The following is a 14316-nucleotide window of genomic DNA, read 5'->3' as shown; positions in this document are numbered from 1 at the left end:
GTATCAATTTGGATACTTCATGCCTGCGGACTCGTAACGTAACGTGAAAAAAAAACAGGGGGGAACCAATTCCAGGAAAATTGCTCACGAAAATTGCCAGGTTTTTTTTGCTCTGTATAATCGAGAAATCAATCATTTAGCTTCGTTCTAGCGATCGATCGATCGATCGTCACAGACAAAGCAGAAAAGGCGGTGGCGCGTTGTGTTTTTATTTACTTTTTTTGCGCTAGTGCGGGTTTGAACGCTATTGAACTGGGACTGGAGGTCGTTCGACCGACTGCCATCTCATCCCGTACCGTAATGGTTTCCCTTCTAATGAACCTGTTTTTCCCGATCGTAGCCAGAGCATCTTTCGTTCGCTGTGTTTATATGTTTTTTCGTGTGTGAGTACTGTGAGGCTGTGAAGAACATGCGTGTCGATCTTTTTTTTTCTGCGGACCTATGCTGAGAGGCCACCACCGCGCCGCGCTGCGCCGTGTCTCGACTGGACTGACTGCACCGTTTGGCGCTATGTGTCGATCAAGACAGTGCACACAAACCCTGAACCGCCGACGGGTTTAATGGTGTATGAGTATATTTTTAGTATGCAGCTGCCGAGTGCTTTGAACTGTCTCCGACCGGAGCGGAGTCAGCCAGCCAGCCAGCCAGCCACAGTGTGAAGTTTGTTGCTTTTGGGGGGTTCTTGTTGCGTGTTTCTACTTCTTGGCGTTCTTCCGACGATATGTCTGACCGTTGGTAACCCCGTGTGATCGTGCGATGTCGGTCTACGGTCGGTGCCTGTCAACCATTAACAAATCGTGTGTGCAGTTCAAGAGGAAGTCAAGTGAAGACCTTCAATGCTGAAGCGACCCATTGTCCCTAGTTACTTGACAAAATCGTACGATATTTTGTGATGAAACATACCGAAAAGGGTCGCATTACCAACGGAACAGAACGGAAGGCGTATCGATTATGTTTGCTTCTTTGCGACGGCAATTACGAAATCGTTGTAAACAACAATCGGACGGATGATCAATTAAATGGCCTGACTCGCGTTTTCGCAGCATTTTGATAATGGAATGGTAAACATTGAGTCAGCTTTCTGTGAATGATTGTCCTCCATCGGAGTGGAGGGCACTGATATTTGGTAATCACTCTGGTTTTAGCGAACAATGACTTTCTGGAAATCGTTCTGCAGACCATTCAATCATCCCAATATCAATATTATATAATCGTTCGCCATTTTAAAGACATAAATTTATTGAAAATAGACATTTTTTATAGTCGAACGAAACCACATTATGAAACACGTTTAAAAATAGACACACACACATACACTGGAAGCAAACGGGTTGGCTTTGTGCAAAACAAAACAAAGCTTCGAACGATCGTTGCCAAATCTTGATCATCAGCTACGGCTATTAATCTTAAATTAGAGAAGCAAAAAAATGCAGCCAAAAATATACTCAGGTGGGCATACGAACGTTTGACTAAAATAACTTCATACAGCGTGAGTTATGATCGTAAAAACGAACCAGGTGTGGCTGCTTCCCACACTCAAAAATGTATATGCTAATTTGACACCAGTTGACAGTTTGTCAACTGGCGATTTTTTTATGATCCATTCTCTAACTAATGCACTTCTTCTGCATTCCTAATAATACCAATGGTTATAAAATCGGACCCTTTTGATTGTTCACTGTTCTAAAAATTTAAAATAGTTCGGCTTAATTTAGTTGGAAAATAGTAAACCCATGAGAGTACAAATTTTAAATGTTATTTTTTACAAAAATCTCACCGTTCTATGGTTACATCGTATAACGACGTAGACTATCAGTGCAGATATCTCACGATGAAAATGATTAATGAATCAGCTGAAAAAGGAATATCTACTTCACGTTTCACAGGTTTGTATAACGCATGGGATGTTTTTTTTCTCGAAATTATAGTGAATTCTTTTTGAGCGCAATAGATTGAATCTCAAGTCTTTTATTTTTACTTCTAACGAAGTCAGATATTGTTCGAATATTTTTCTAACAGAAATCTTATTTCCAATAGGCGAAAATAGGAAATATTAGAAGAAAATAATGAAACAAAGTTGTTGAATAGTACCCCTAAGGTAGGACAAGACTTTAAAAAACAATGTTGCAAATCGAGCGAGAAGCCAACGATGCCACTATCGCAGGCTCAAGACAAACAGCTGCTGGTGTTGTGTGTGTGTTGTGTTGTTCTACTAATTACACGCTAGCGAACGCACAGCCTCGCAGCATCTTTCTGCATAGCCCACTCGTGAGGTAAACAACTCGTGAACAACTAGTTGCGTGCCGTGAGGTTGCTTCTTCATCTCCGTCCTCGATTCTACTCACCGGTAACTGGAGTGCGAGCCTGCTATGACGATCGAGAGCGACAACCGTGGCTGTTAGCTAAATACACACTCGCAACAACTCGCAGTGCATGAATGAATAACAGTGAGAGTCCGAAAGGGATGCTTATGCCGGCTTGTTCGTTAAACCGAGTATGCGTGTGTAAGAAATTTAAACCACACGAGTGTGGATTTCGCATTTCGTGTGGACACTGGTAAAAAGTAATCTCAATAAGCTTTACATAAGCGTGCGACACATCCTGAAAGTTTTAATTCAACTATCGCTGACGTTTTTTTCACACACAAATTCTGCCTCGTCCCCGTCTATAAACAATCATCGACTGTTACGAGCCATGAATCATCCGAACCCGTGAATATGATCCGGACTCGATCCCCACACAGGGAAATCGTAAAAAATGCAATGGTCCTACTGACTCTACCTAGCAAGAACCGCCTAACCGAGATTCGAACATACCACGACTGGTTTGGTAGACCAGCATCGTACCTGGAAGCAAACTGGGCTGTCAGGGACTAGGACAAGGACATTATGTCATGTCGCACATAAAAAATTATCACCAATTGACAGAGAAGCGATTGGCGTTCATATCATGGTTCTCTGTGGCTCTCACATTGTTGGTTACAGGATCTGGACAAGTCCGTTTGAAATCTCTTCCGGCTGTGAATCAGGAAGAAAACAAACACATTATTTGGAAACTGCATAAATCTGACCCGGTATCGGAGGTAGAATCTCCAAAAGACGAAAACCCAAATGAGCACAGAAGGCGCACGGAATCAATCATAGGTTCTCCTAGAAGTCAAAGATAGACACTAATAGCCAATGTTGCAAATAGAGCGAGAAGCAACTCTTAGGCGAACGAGTGTAAGAAGCATAGGATCCAACGCTTACTCCACTGGCGAAAGTGTGCGACAAACAACCGTTGGTGCTGTGTGCAGGCATCCTGCCACTTACACACTCGCGAGTGCATAACCTCATACCGTCTTTCTGCACAACCCGCTCACGAAGCAAACCACCGCCAAAAGCTTGTGAGCACAAACGGTACACTAGAATGGATGGATACAAACTTTGCTTTACTTCTTCTTTTCTTTATCTGACGCCCTTGTTCAGTCACGCGGATAAGAGCGCGGACCATCTCACGAGAGATGCGGTGTCAATCACTGGATTGCAACTACGAGCGAGAGCGACGACCGAAATGGCTTGGATGGTTTCTTTCTTATAACCATTCAAACTGGCGATCTCGAAAATATATTTTAATTGTATCTCATTTTTTTCCTCACTTAGTGGAAGTGATTCTACACAATGAATATGGAAACATGTGGTGAAAAGAGATCATTTTGTTTTGAAATGATTGGTTGGACGTGACAGGTATCACCCGTTTGGTATTAGTGGATTTCCTATAAATTTCGAAATCAAAACTTGTGGAATTTCTTGTACGGGACAACCTCCAAGAATGGAAGTCTGTTGTTTTGTTGCTTCTTGAATGTAAAATTACTATCTCTGTAGACATTATTGAGTATTTTAAAGAGAGTATGCAAAAACCTCTTGTTTTAAAATACAAAAAATGTCATCCACATATCTCCACCATCGGTCTAGTAAAACAAGTATTTAATTTAATTTATTATCTATGTTTGCTATAAATAGCTTACATAAGAAAGGTGACAGCGGATTCTCCATTGGGGCTCCCTTCATCTATACCTATAAAGAAAGATTTCTGTCTGTCTGTCTGTCTGTCTATCCGTATGTTCCTTATAGAATCGAAAACTACTGAACCAATCGGCATGAAAATATGCATGTAGAGGTTTTTTGGGGCCAGGAAAGGTTTTAGTGATGGTTAGAAACCCCTCCCCCCACTAAGAGGGGGGGCTCCCATACAAATGAAACACAAATTTCTGCATAACTCGACAACTAATCAAGCAAATAGAACAAAATTTGGCATGTGGGTGTTTCCGGTGACAAGAATTTATTCTATGGTAAATTGAGACCCCTCCCCTTTTATAAGGGGAATTATAACTCCTCTCCTCTTTAAGAGGGGGGGCTTCCATACAAATTTCCTCATAACTCGAGAACTAATCAAGCAAATAGAACCAAATTTGGCATGTGGAGGTTTCTGGAGGCAAAAATATTTTCTATGGTGAATTAGGACCCCTCCCAACTTTAAGAGGGGGTGCTTCTACACAAATAAAATACAAATTTCCTCATAATTCGAGAACTAATCAAGCAAATGGAACCATATTTGGCATGTGGGTGTTTTTGGAGGCAACCATTATTTCTTTGATGAATTAGGACCCCTTACCTTTTTAGGAGGGGGGGACTCTCATACAAAAAAAATACAAATTTCCTCATAACTCTAGAACTAATCAATCATAGGGAACCAAATTTATCATGTCGGTGTTTTTGTAGGCGAGAATATTTTCTATGGTATATTTTCTATGGATTTCCCCACTTTAAGAGGGAGGGGGGGGGGGGTTCTCCTATACAAATGAAAAACAAATTTCCTCATAACTCGAGAACTAATCAAGCAAATGGAACCAAATTTGACATGTAAGTGGTTTTGGACGCAAGATTTTTTTCTATGGTGAATTGAGACCCCTCTCTTCTTTAGAAAGCGAGTTATGGCCCATCTCCCCTTTAAGAGGGTGGGCTTCCATACAAATGAAATGCAAATTTCCTCTTATCTCGAGAACTAATCAATCAAATGGAACCAAATTTGGCATGTGGGAGTTTTAGATGGCAGAAATCTTTTCTATGGTGAATTACGACCCCTTCCCCTTTTAAGAGTGGAGCTCCCATACAAATGAAATTCAAATTTCCTTATAACTTGATAACTAATCAAGCAAAGGGAACCAAATTTGGCATGTGGGAGATTTTGGAGTCTTGAATTCATTTTACGATAGTTTTAGACCTCTCACCCCTGTGGTAGGGGGATATGGACTCTCATACAAATAAAACAGAAATTTTTGCGAAATTCAAAAACTAATCGAACTCGACAAATTCGAGACTCTTCCATAAAACATTAGTCAATACAAGACCACAAAAACTATCTATAGTAACACTAGATCATTCAGGACGAGACGGTCGCGAGTGTTGCCGGTGACCCGCCGTCGGAAGCGCCGCCCACTGGGGGGCTTGCAAAACTCGAGATTGTGACAAAGATCATCCGAGATTCATGATTTATGTACAACACAGGTTAATTTGTGGCAATACGAAGTTTGTCGGGTCAGCTAGTTTGCCTATAAAAGTTGCCTCTAAATTCGAAATAATTTTCCTCTGTACAAAGTTGGGTCGATCTCAAGTAGCCCTTAACGTTTGTTTTCCACTCATTTCTACTACGTTGTGAAAGCAGCCAATTTTAAAAAAGTTTTACGGATTCGTTCACCGGAACATAAGGGAACAGGGCCGTTACATCAAATGATATCATCATTTCCTCAGTTCTTATGATACCCGAAGTTTTTAAATTTTCAATGAAATCCCATGTGCTCTTAACTGATCGGCTTGGAAATTTCGTTGGCCTAGCTTGAAACTCTTTTAGAAACCACTTTGCTACTTTTTCGGTTGGAAATCCTACTGCAGAAATAAATTCCCTCATTTCATTCCAGGTTTGTGGAATTTTGGGAGGCCGTTCTTTCTCGGAAGAACAGGATATACGAAGACTTTTCCAGGTATAACCAATAATAACATTTTTGAGATTCTGAATAGTTTTACACATAGGTTTTACCATTTCGGCAAGGTGATTAGTCCTCCGTTACCTGTATGGACCTTGTTAATTTTTATGAGCATCTGATCATCAGTTCTGTCCATTATGACGGTTTTATTACTTTTGTCCGCCCTTAAAAAAATACTGGCTTATCAAACCGCAATAAAACTGTTTTTTTATAGTGCTATTAATATGGTAACACTCTGAGCATACAGATTTATTGTTGCTATTATGAAAAATATTAGAGTGCAATACCGAAATCAATTTTTAATGCGAAACCATATTGCCGTTTTCTAGCATTTTTCGGTCACCAAACAAAAATTCATCAAAACAAACTGTAACTAAGATTGACTAATAGAATACATATATTTATTTCGTTTTCAAAACTGGTTGGTTTGACTGGTTTTCAAAAATTGTAAAATTTTAATGGCGCTGTGGTAGACGTCTATTGATGTGATAGATGACTCTATTAAAAGTATCACTGTATTCACTTGAATGCGCGAAGCTTCATCGCTGCTTTCGGTTTAGATATGTTTAGATATGTCGGATGCGGTTCGTTCCTAACGCGTGCTCCGTATACCATTCGTGCATAGTGGCAGCAAATGGTGATTGCCACGGGTGCGTTAATTTTAGCCGCTTATTATTCCACGATTTGCATGATAAAATTTAATGCACATATGCTGCACAACTACGGAAACTGCTGAAAATTTACTATATATTCTAGCGGATATTATGGTCGCTGTAAACCAAATCGATCGGGATTACATTTTTTACTCACGGCTATATATTTTCAAGTAAGTAAAGCTGTCTGGGTATTTTAACTTTTTACGCAGCAAGCTTTATGCTTTATAGCTTTGTCGAACAAACTTACTTACTTACTCACTTAGGTGGCTTGCCGTCTTAAGACAAAGCCTGTTGAATAAAGTTTCTCCATGTAACTCGGTTGAGGGCTACCGCTCTCCAATTCCTCGGGCACCGAGTACTCTCCGCCAGATCTCGCTCCACCTGGTCTAACCATCTTGCTCGCTGCGCTCCTGGTCGTCTTGTTCCTACCGGATTTGAGGCGAACACCATCTTTGCAGGGAAGTTGTCCGGCATTCTTGCAACATGTCCTGCACATCGTTTCCGTCCAGCTTTAGCAACCTTCTGGATACTGGGTTCGCCATAGAGCTGTGTGAGTTCATGGTTCATCCTCCGCCTCCATACTCCGTTCTCCTGTACGGTGAAGATCGTTCTTAGCACTCGTCATTCGAAAACTCCGAGCACTGGCAGGTCCTCCTCGAGCATTGTCCATGTTTCATGCCCGTAAAGATCAACCGGTCTAATAAGCGTCTTGTACAAGGTGCACTTTGTACGGGGCTCAACCGCAATTGCTTGTGGAGCCCATAGTTAGCACGACTTCCGCTGATAATACGCCTCCGAATCTCACGGCTGGTATCATTGTCCGCCGTTACCAGTGAGCCAAGGTAGACAAATTCATCGACTACCTCAAACTCATTGCCGTCGATCAATACACTACTGCCCAAGCGGTGTCGTTCGGCCTCGGTTCCGCTGGCCAGCATGTACTTTGTTTTAGACGTATTTACCTTTAACCCAATCTTTTCTGCTTCGCGCTTTAGTCTGATGTACTGTTCAGCCACCGCCGCAGATGTTCTGCCGATAATATCCATGTCATCGGCAAAGCAGACGAATTGACTAGATTTGTTGAATATCGTGACCTGAGTGTTGATATCCGCTCTGTTCATAACACCTTGTAGCGCTATGTTGAACAGCAGGCATGAAAGACCATCACCTTGATGAAGCCCTCTGTGTGATTCGAATGAACTTGACAATCCACCCGAAATCCGAACACAGCATTGTGTACCATCCATCGTAGATTTAATCAGTTTGTTGAGCTTCCTGTGGAAGCTGTTCTCGTCCATGATTTAGCATAGCTCTTTCCGGTCGATGGTATCATATGCGGCTTTGAAGTCAACGAACAAATGATGCGTGGGAACTCTGTATTCACGGCTCTTTTGGAGGATTTGCCGCAGTGTAAATATTTGATCCGTTGTAGACCGACCTGCAACGAAGCAGGCTTGATAAGTTCCCACAAACCTATTCGCAATTGGTGATAGACGGCGGAAAATGATTTGGGACAGCACTTTATAGGCGGCATTGAGAACGGTGACCGCTCGATAATTCTCAAAGTCCAACTTGTCGCCCTTTTTATAGATCGGGCAGATAACCCCATCTTTCCATTTCTTCGGTAGCTTTTTCGTATCCCAAATTCTAACAATTAGTCGGTGTAGACAAACGGCCAGCTTTTCTGGTCCCATTTTAATAAGCTCCGCTCCGATGCCATCTTTTCCAACTGACTTATTGTTCTTTAGCTGCATGATGGCCTCCTTATCTTCGCCTATCGTTAGGGCTGGTGCCTCTTCCCCGTTTGTTGCACCGTCGAAATAGCTTTCCCCGCCGCCATGGTTCTCCGCCTGGGCGTCATTCAGGTGTTCGTCGAAGTGCTGCTTCCACCTATCGGCCACCTCACGATCGTCCGTCAGAATACTGCCAGTCTTATCCCGACACATTTCGGGTCGCGGCACAAAGCCTTTGCGGGATCCGTTCAGTTTCTGGTAGAACTTCCGCGTTTCCTGAGAACGATGCAGCCGCTCCAACTCTGCATATTCCTGCTCTTCCAGGTTGCACTTTTTCTCCCGAAAGATTTGGTTTCGCTGCATCTTCTTCTGTTTGTGTCTTTCCACGTTCTGACGTGTGGCACTGCGCGTCTTGGCCGCCCGCGCAGCGTTCTCCTCATCCATCACCCTCTAAGATTCATCGTCAAACCAATCGTTCCGCTGATTCCGGGCCACATGCTCGATGGAGCTCTCCGCTACACTGGTGGTGACTGTTTTGATAGTGTTCCAGCAGTCCTCGAGAGGGGCTTCGTCCAGCTTGTCCTCTTCCGACAGCACAGCTTTGAGTGAATGCGCGTAGTTTGCGGCGACGCCTGGCTGCTTCAGCCGCGCGATATCTATCCGAGGCGTCGGTACCGAATGTTCACAACGGAGTCTTGGGCACATCTTAACCATCACTAGGTAGGGGTCAGAGTGAACGTTTCGATAGGATCTGACGTCGATAATGACCTTGGACTTACGCTACTCATCAAATCCTGTGTAACAATTGCGCCATCTTTCTTACGCACTTTCACCCACTCTTTTTTCAAATCCAGGTCGTTTTTGAGGATCTTCTCTGTTTTCCAGAGCTTACCCTTCATAATCACCCATAATTTTTCTGTTGGGCGCAGTTCGCGGGACTGGAGGAAGGGCAGCAGGCGCTTCTGGAGGCATTCTTCTTTATATATTTGGCTGTTGATAGTGCAGGTCGTTATGTACGCCACACCAAGTACTTCTTGGCAAATTTGTCGACCTTCTTCTTTTTCTTCTGGAACTTCTCCGGAACATCCAGACGGGACTTGCCGACGAAAACTTCCAGACCGGGGATCTGCTTGATATCCGCTTTATTGTACGGCTCGTCGTCTAATTCAGCTTTCTGGCGCGGGACTTGCAACCGTATTCTGTTTATCGGTTGGGTTAGGCACCTTTCTTACCTTGAATACATGAAGTCCGGTCCGCGACCAGATGGAAAAATTGACCTTCTTGGCCACGTCTCGAATCGAATTATTCTTGAAGTTATCCATCACCTTTCTTGCCTTCAAGGTGACGGACATCTTCGCTATTCTTCCGCAGCAGTCGATCAAAATGTGATCGATCTGTGATTCTGAATCACAGAATTGGTGACCTCCGGGGGAGTACTTTTGAATGAGTTTGTGCCGAAAGAAAATACTACGTAAGGTCATGTTCTTGGAGGCGACAAAGTCGATAACTCCTAGGCTTAATTCGTTGATCAGTGGATGTACGCTGAATCCCTCAATCACCGGTTTGGATTTCTCCTCCTGACCAACCTGAAGGTTGAAACGACGATCATGATTTCATGTTTTGAGTAATGGTCGCTCCAGTTTCGCGTATCAAGATCACCAACACTCGATCCAATGTGAACTGACCTATTCAAAAGGCCATAAGTTCGGTTTAGAACTTTTTTTTTATTTCAAAGTACAGAAAGTGTGAAAAAAAATCAGAAATTCAGATTCCATTCACCTTGGTTCGATATGACCACCTTAACTATGACCTTGAGACCCATTCCACTGGAAGGTGGCTTGCCGGTATTTTGGCCAACTCACGAATAACGACTTTCTTCAAGCTTCTCGTAGTTGTTGTATTTTTTAGCTCGGATCTTGCTCTCCAAAAAGGCCCAGACAGAGCAATCCATTAGATTTGCGTTTGGTGGACTCGTGCGCTGCCTTGTGGTCGTAATGAAGCTCTGAACGTTGTTTTTCAGCTATTTTTGGCTCACTTGCGCTTTGCGAGACCAACACGGTTGGCTGCCCATGGCTACAAAGTATCCTCCAGAACACTTTTCTGATATTATGCCGCATTTACTTCGACGCTAGACTCAATGAAGTACAGTGGCCCATGCCATTATTTGTGGCGGGTGTTGCTTCCATCAGATATTTTCAATTCTTTAGTCATTTAATTGGCAGTTCGTCGTGGAATTAGCTTAAGTCCCCTTTTCCCTTTTGAGCCCTCTCAGAGGACGTTGCAGTCGTTTGATGACAATCGCTGGTTGTAATTTCTATCACTCTATTGCATTTTAACTCCGTTGATGGCCGCGGCAACAGTCTGAAATTGGTTACAGTGCCGAACCCTGTATAATACTAGGAAAATCGACTGCACTAACAAACATTCAAATAAAACGTAAACGAACAATTCTGCGAATCAACTATCAGACAGACTAAACCTGCTGAACCATCGGAAAGCAGCTCAAAGAAGATAATATCAATTCGCACTAAACCCGAACCAGTAATCAGTAAGATAAATTTCGCAGAATCTCCAACCACCTCACAAGCCCGTCAAAGTGTGATTGAAACGAAAAACAAATTGCATCCAAATCGAACGTGTCAGGAATTGAAGGTCAGTTGTTTGATTTATCAAAACACAACAAAACCCCACACCAGCTGCTGAGGTGAGCACGGTTACCGGCTGCCCTATTCGGTAGAAACTTGTTGTTGGTGTTTTTTCCACTCTAGCCAATAGGTACATAGAGAATACGAAGGGGTGGGTGATAGTGCGGGAAATTCCGAAGAATTTAATTCAAGCAAGCTTTGGAATTCCGGTAGCTTTTGCTCGAAAATGCTGTTTTTGTGCTCAGCACGACAGTCCAGGCAGGCGATAAGATAAATTCTCTGCCTATTTCTGTCCGATTGCACCGCTTTGCGTTGTCGTCCGGTATAGGTAGGAGGTTGGAAAACATAGAAGGCTGTAAAAAGGTAGAAGTTAAGTGTTGTTTTCAATTTGGTCGTTTGTTCGCGAAATGCGTGACAAAGTTGTTTACCAGGTCCCGTTGCGATGTGTGATATTTCACTGGTTGTTGCTACCGTGGTTGCTACAGGGTCTTCACTCACTCGCCGCCTGCTCCTTACCAACCATCGTTTGGAAGCGGAAATTCGCACATTATTTGCACTGCACACGCCGCGCACAGCACAGATACAAATGCGATAGAAAGTGGTTTTTGAGTTGCCGCCTTCGGCCGGTCGTATAGCAAACAAACCCGTGGGACGATGGTATTCGATTGATTTGCAGTTTCCCCAGCGCCCTCCGTTACCCCATACCGTTCCCCCCATGAGACAGACACTAATCTCATCGGTCACTGTCGCAGCGTGTAGTTTCTTGGCGAAAGGAAATATGGCTTTCGAGTGGATTTCTCGACAAGGTACACACGAATTGCGAAATGGCCGTGCGCGCACTGCGAGTGGGCGCACTTTCCCACTGTGCGCAGTTTGGAGTGTTTCGAAATTAAACATCGTAACCAGTGCGGACTGGATGAAGAGGGAAACGATGACTTTACGAGAATTAGAAGGGCAACCTATGACGGTAAAACAAAACAACAGTCTCGATGAATTGGAAAATAAAATGTTTGTCAATGAAAAGGTCAACTTTTTGCTTGCTCCTTTCAGTTCCAGTTATTTATATAACTATGACAGCAAATCAAAGCTTCATGACATAACATATGTTAAGAGACCCGTTAATATGTAGTTAATATTGCATTTAATTGGTTTTATCGAACTGAAAAATGCATCGAAACATTTCTATCTTCAGAATGGATACAATACTAATGAGAAAGATCAAAATAACATGATTAACCGCCCCGAAGATGGCCAGCTGTTGGCAAACTACCTTTATTTAGCACAACATTCAACGACTGAATCGTAATAATCTTCCATCGAGCAAGAAGAAACAACAGCGCAGTACGGGATAGACCGAATTGAGCACATCATCGACGAGAGCTTTTGCTGCATGCAGCAAACGGCGGATTACGTCATCCGCCCTAGACGAGGAGCGCATCAAGTCACACCAGCAACCACTCACTAGAAGAGGAAAAAAGCCACAGCCCAGCCCAAGCTGCTAACAGTACCTATAATACATAATGCGGTGCATCATCTCTGATGGTTTCGCGTTTTTCTTGTGACTTGGCAAGTTAGTTACTCAAACACGTCGCTATTAGTGCCAGTAGTACTTCCCGTTGCCTTTTGAGGCCATGTTTTGAGCTCCAATCCGCTTTCGGTTGGCAGCAAACAATGAACGGAAGCATATTAAATTATGCACCTGAAACAATGGCCCAACTACCGGAGGCAACTACATACGTGGAAGGTATTACCGTACGTACGCAGATAGCACATGGAAGGAAGAGGAAAAATACAGCCCAGGAAAGACACCAGCAAAAGTGCACCTTGTTACTGCATTTTCATTCAACATCACCTGATTACTTTTTTTAATCATAATAAATACTTACCGAATCAAAACGAGCACCAGCTAAATAGCTGTTCCTTTAAGCACACCGCCACCGCTGTTGATGGAAACGAACAAACACCGCCCGAGCTGTTTTGGTTAGCGTTATCAAATGCGCAGATAAGACGTAAACAAAATGTAAATATTTTAACTTCACTTCCTTTGCTGGCTGGTTATTATGTTCGCAGTAGTTCGTCTCCTTCACACCATCGCAGTAACCGTTTATTACTAACTGGCCAGCTTGGTTGGCTGAATCTTTTTGCACAAACAACAGCTTGCTACGATCGTTTACAACGTTCACAACAGCACTAATGGGACGTATAAAAATTCATTCATGAAAATTAGATGACGATAACCTTGCTCAATAGAGGAGCTCTTGCTGTTCACTCTTGCTCACGGCCTGCTAGGCTGTTTTTACTGTGCATCTTTTTCTCACCATCAGTTTTCGCTGCTGACATCAACTCCCGTAAATTTCATCCACTGCAATACTGTGCGCTATTTGTGCCAATTTCAATCTCTAGCCTTTTTCAGACAAAAAGGGAATGGAAATCTACTTCTCTATAACCATCAGACACCACATCGGCATGGATCCTTGACGTATTTCGCTGCTTTATTTGTTTTTCTTTTTACAGTCCGTCCGAAATGTGTTGCCTCGCCTGCCAAAACTACACCCGATCGAATCGAAGGCAAATCCGACGACGAGAGCACACCAACACTGACACACGTCCTGACACGGCCTCAGCCTACGCACACAGACGCAAAATTCGATGAAATTACTTTATCGCCAGCCAGCTATAGCCCCCTTTCGCATGCCAAGAGAAACGATGGTGGACGTTCACAAAAACACATTTTTATCACTGGGAAAGCACACTTCCACTGTAAACTCCACTGCACACGCGATCACTGGAAATCGAACTCACATTTACGGGTACTTTGGACGCAAAACGTACACCGCAAATAGTGCAGAAACGACCGAATATTTACGCCTATTTTTAACACCGAAGAAAATCTGGATCGAGTTCACCAGACGGCGAAACGAGCGAGAAAAAAAGTACCGTTCAGTTCGCTTCGCTACTTCTACACACGTCGCGTGACGGGACTCGAATGACGAGACGAAACGATGATGCTCTGCTTCAGCAGCAGTGTCAGCATTTTTTTTCTATATGGCTGTGTAATTGGCCTTGCCAGCGTTGAAAGAGATTTCGTAGGCTGCTCGCACTTACAGGAAATCTCGTGCCGAACTGTCAACGCGTGAGTGTTGACAAAAGCAAAAATACTTCCCTTTCTTTTTTTCTCACGCAAAACCCTGAACAATATCAGCAACGCTGGCAAGGCCAATGAATGATTGTGTGTGTTTATGTGCGTAAACGTTACTCTT

At 43.2% G+C, this 14316-nt stretch overlaps 1 protein-coding gene across 1 annotated transcript in view; it reads right to left on the bottom strand.

Annotated features, from left to right (window-relative positions):
• LOC128738544 (mucin-5AC) overlaps positions 1-14043 on the bottom strand; it is a 102616-nt gene extending 88573 nt beyond the window's left edge. The window contains exon 1 of the mRNA XM_053833758.1: positions 12943-14043. The gene's annotated coding sequence lies outside the window, so the exon portion shown is untranslated. The remainder of the gene's footprint in view (positions 1-12942) is intronic.
• Positions 14044-14316: the final 273 nt, after the last annotated feature.

The sequence above is a fragment of the Sabethes cyaneus genome, chromosome 2 (assembly GCF_943734655.1).
Source record: "Sabethes cyaneus chromosome 2, idSabCyanKW18_F2, whole genome shotgun sequence".
Lineage (NCBI taxonomy): Eukaryota > Metazoa > Arthropoda > Insecta > Diptera > Culicidae > Sabethes > Sabethes cyaneus.
The sequence above is the reverse complement of the archived record's forward strand: the minus strand, read 5'-3'. Positions and strand labels throughout refer to the sequence as shown.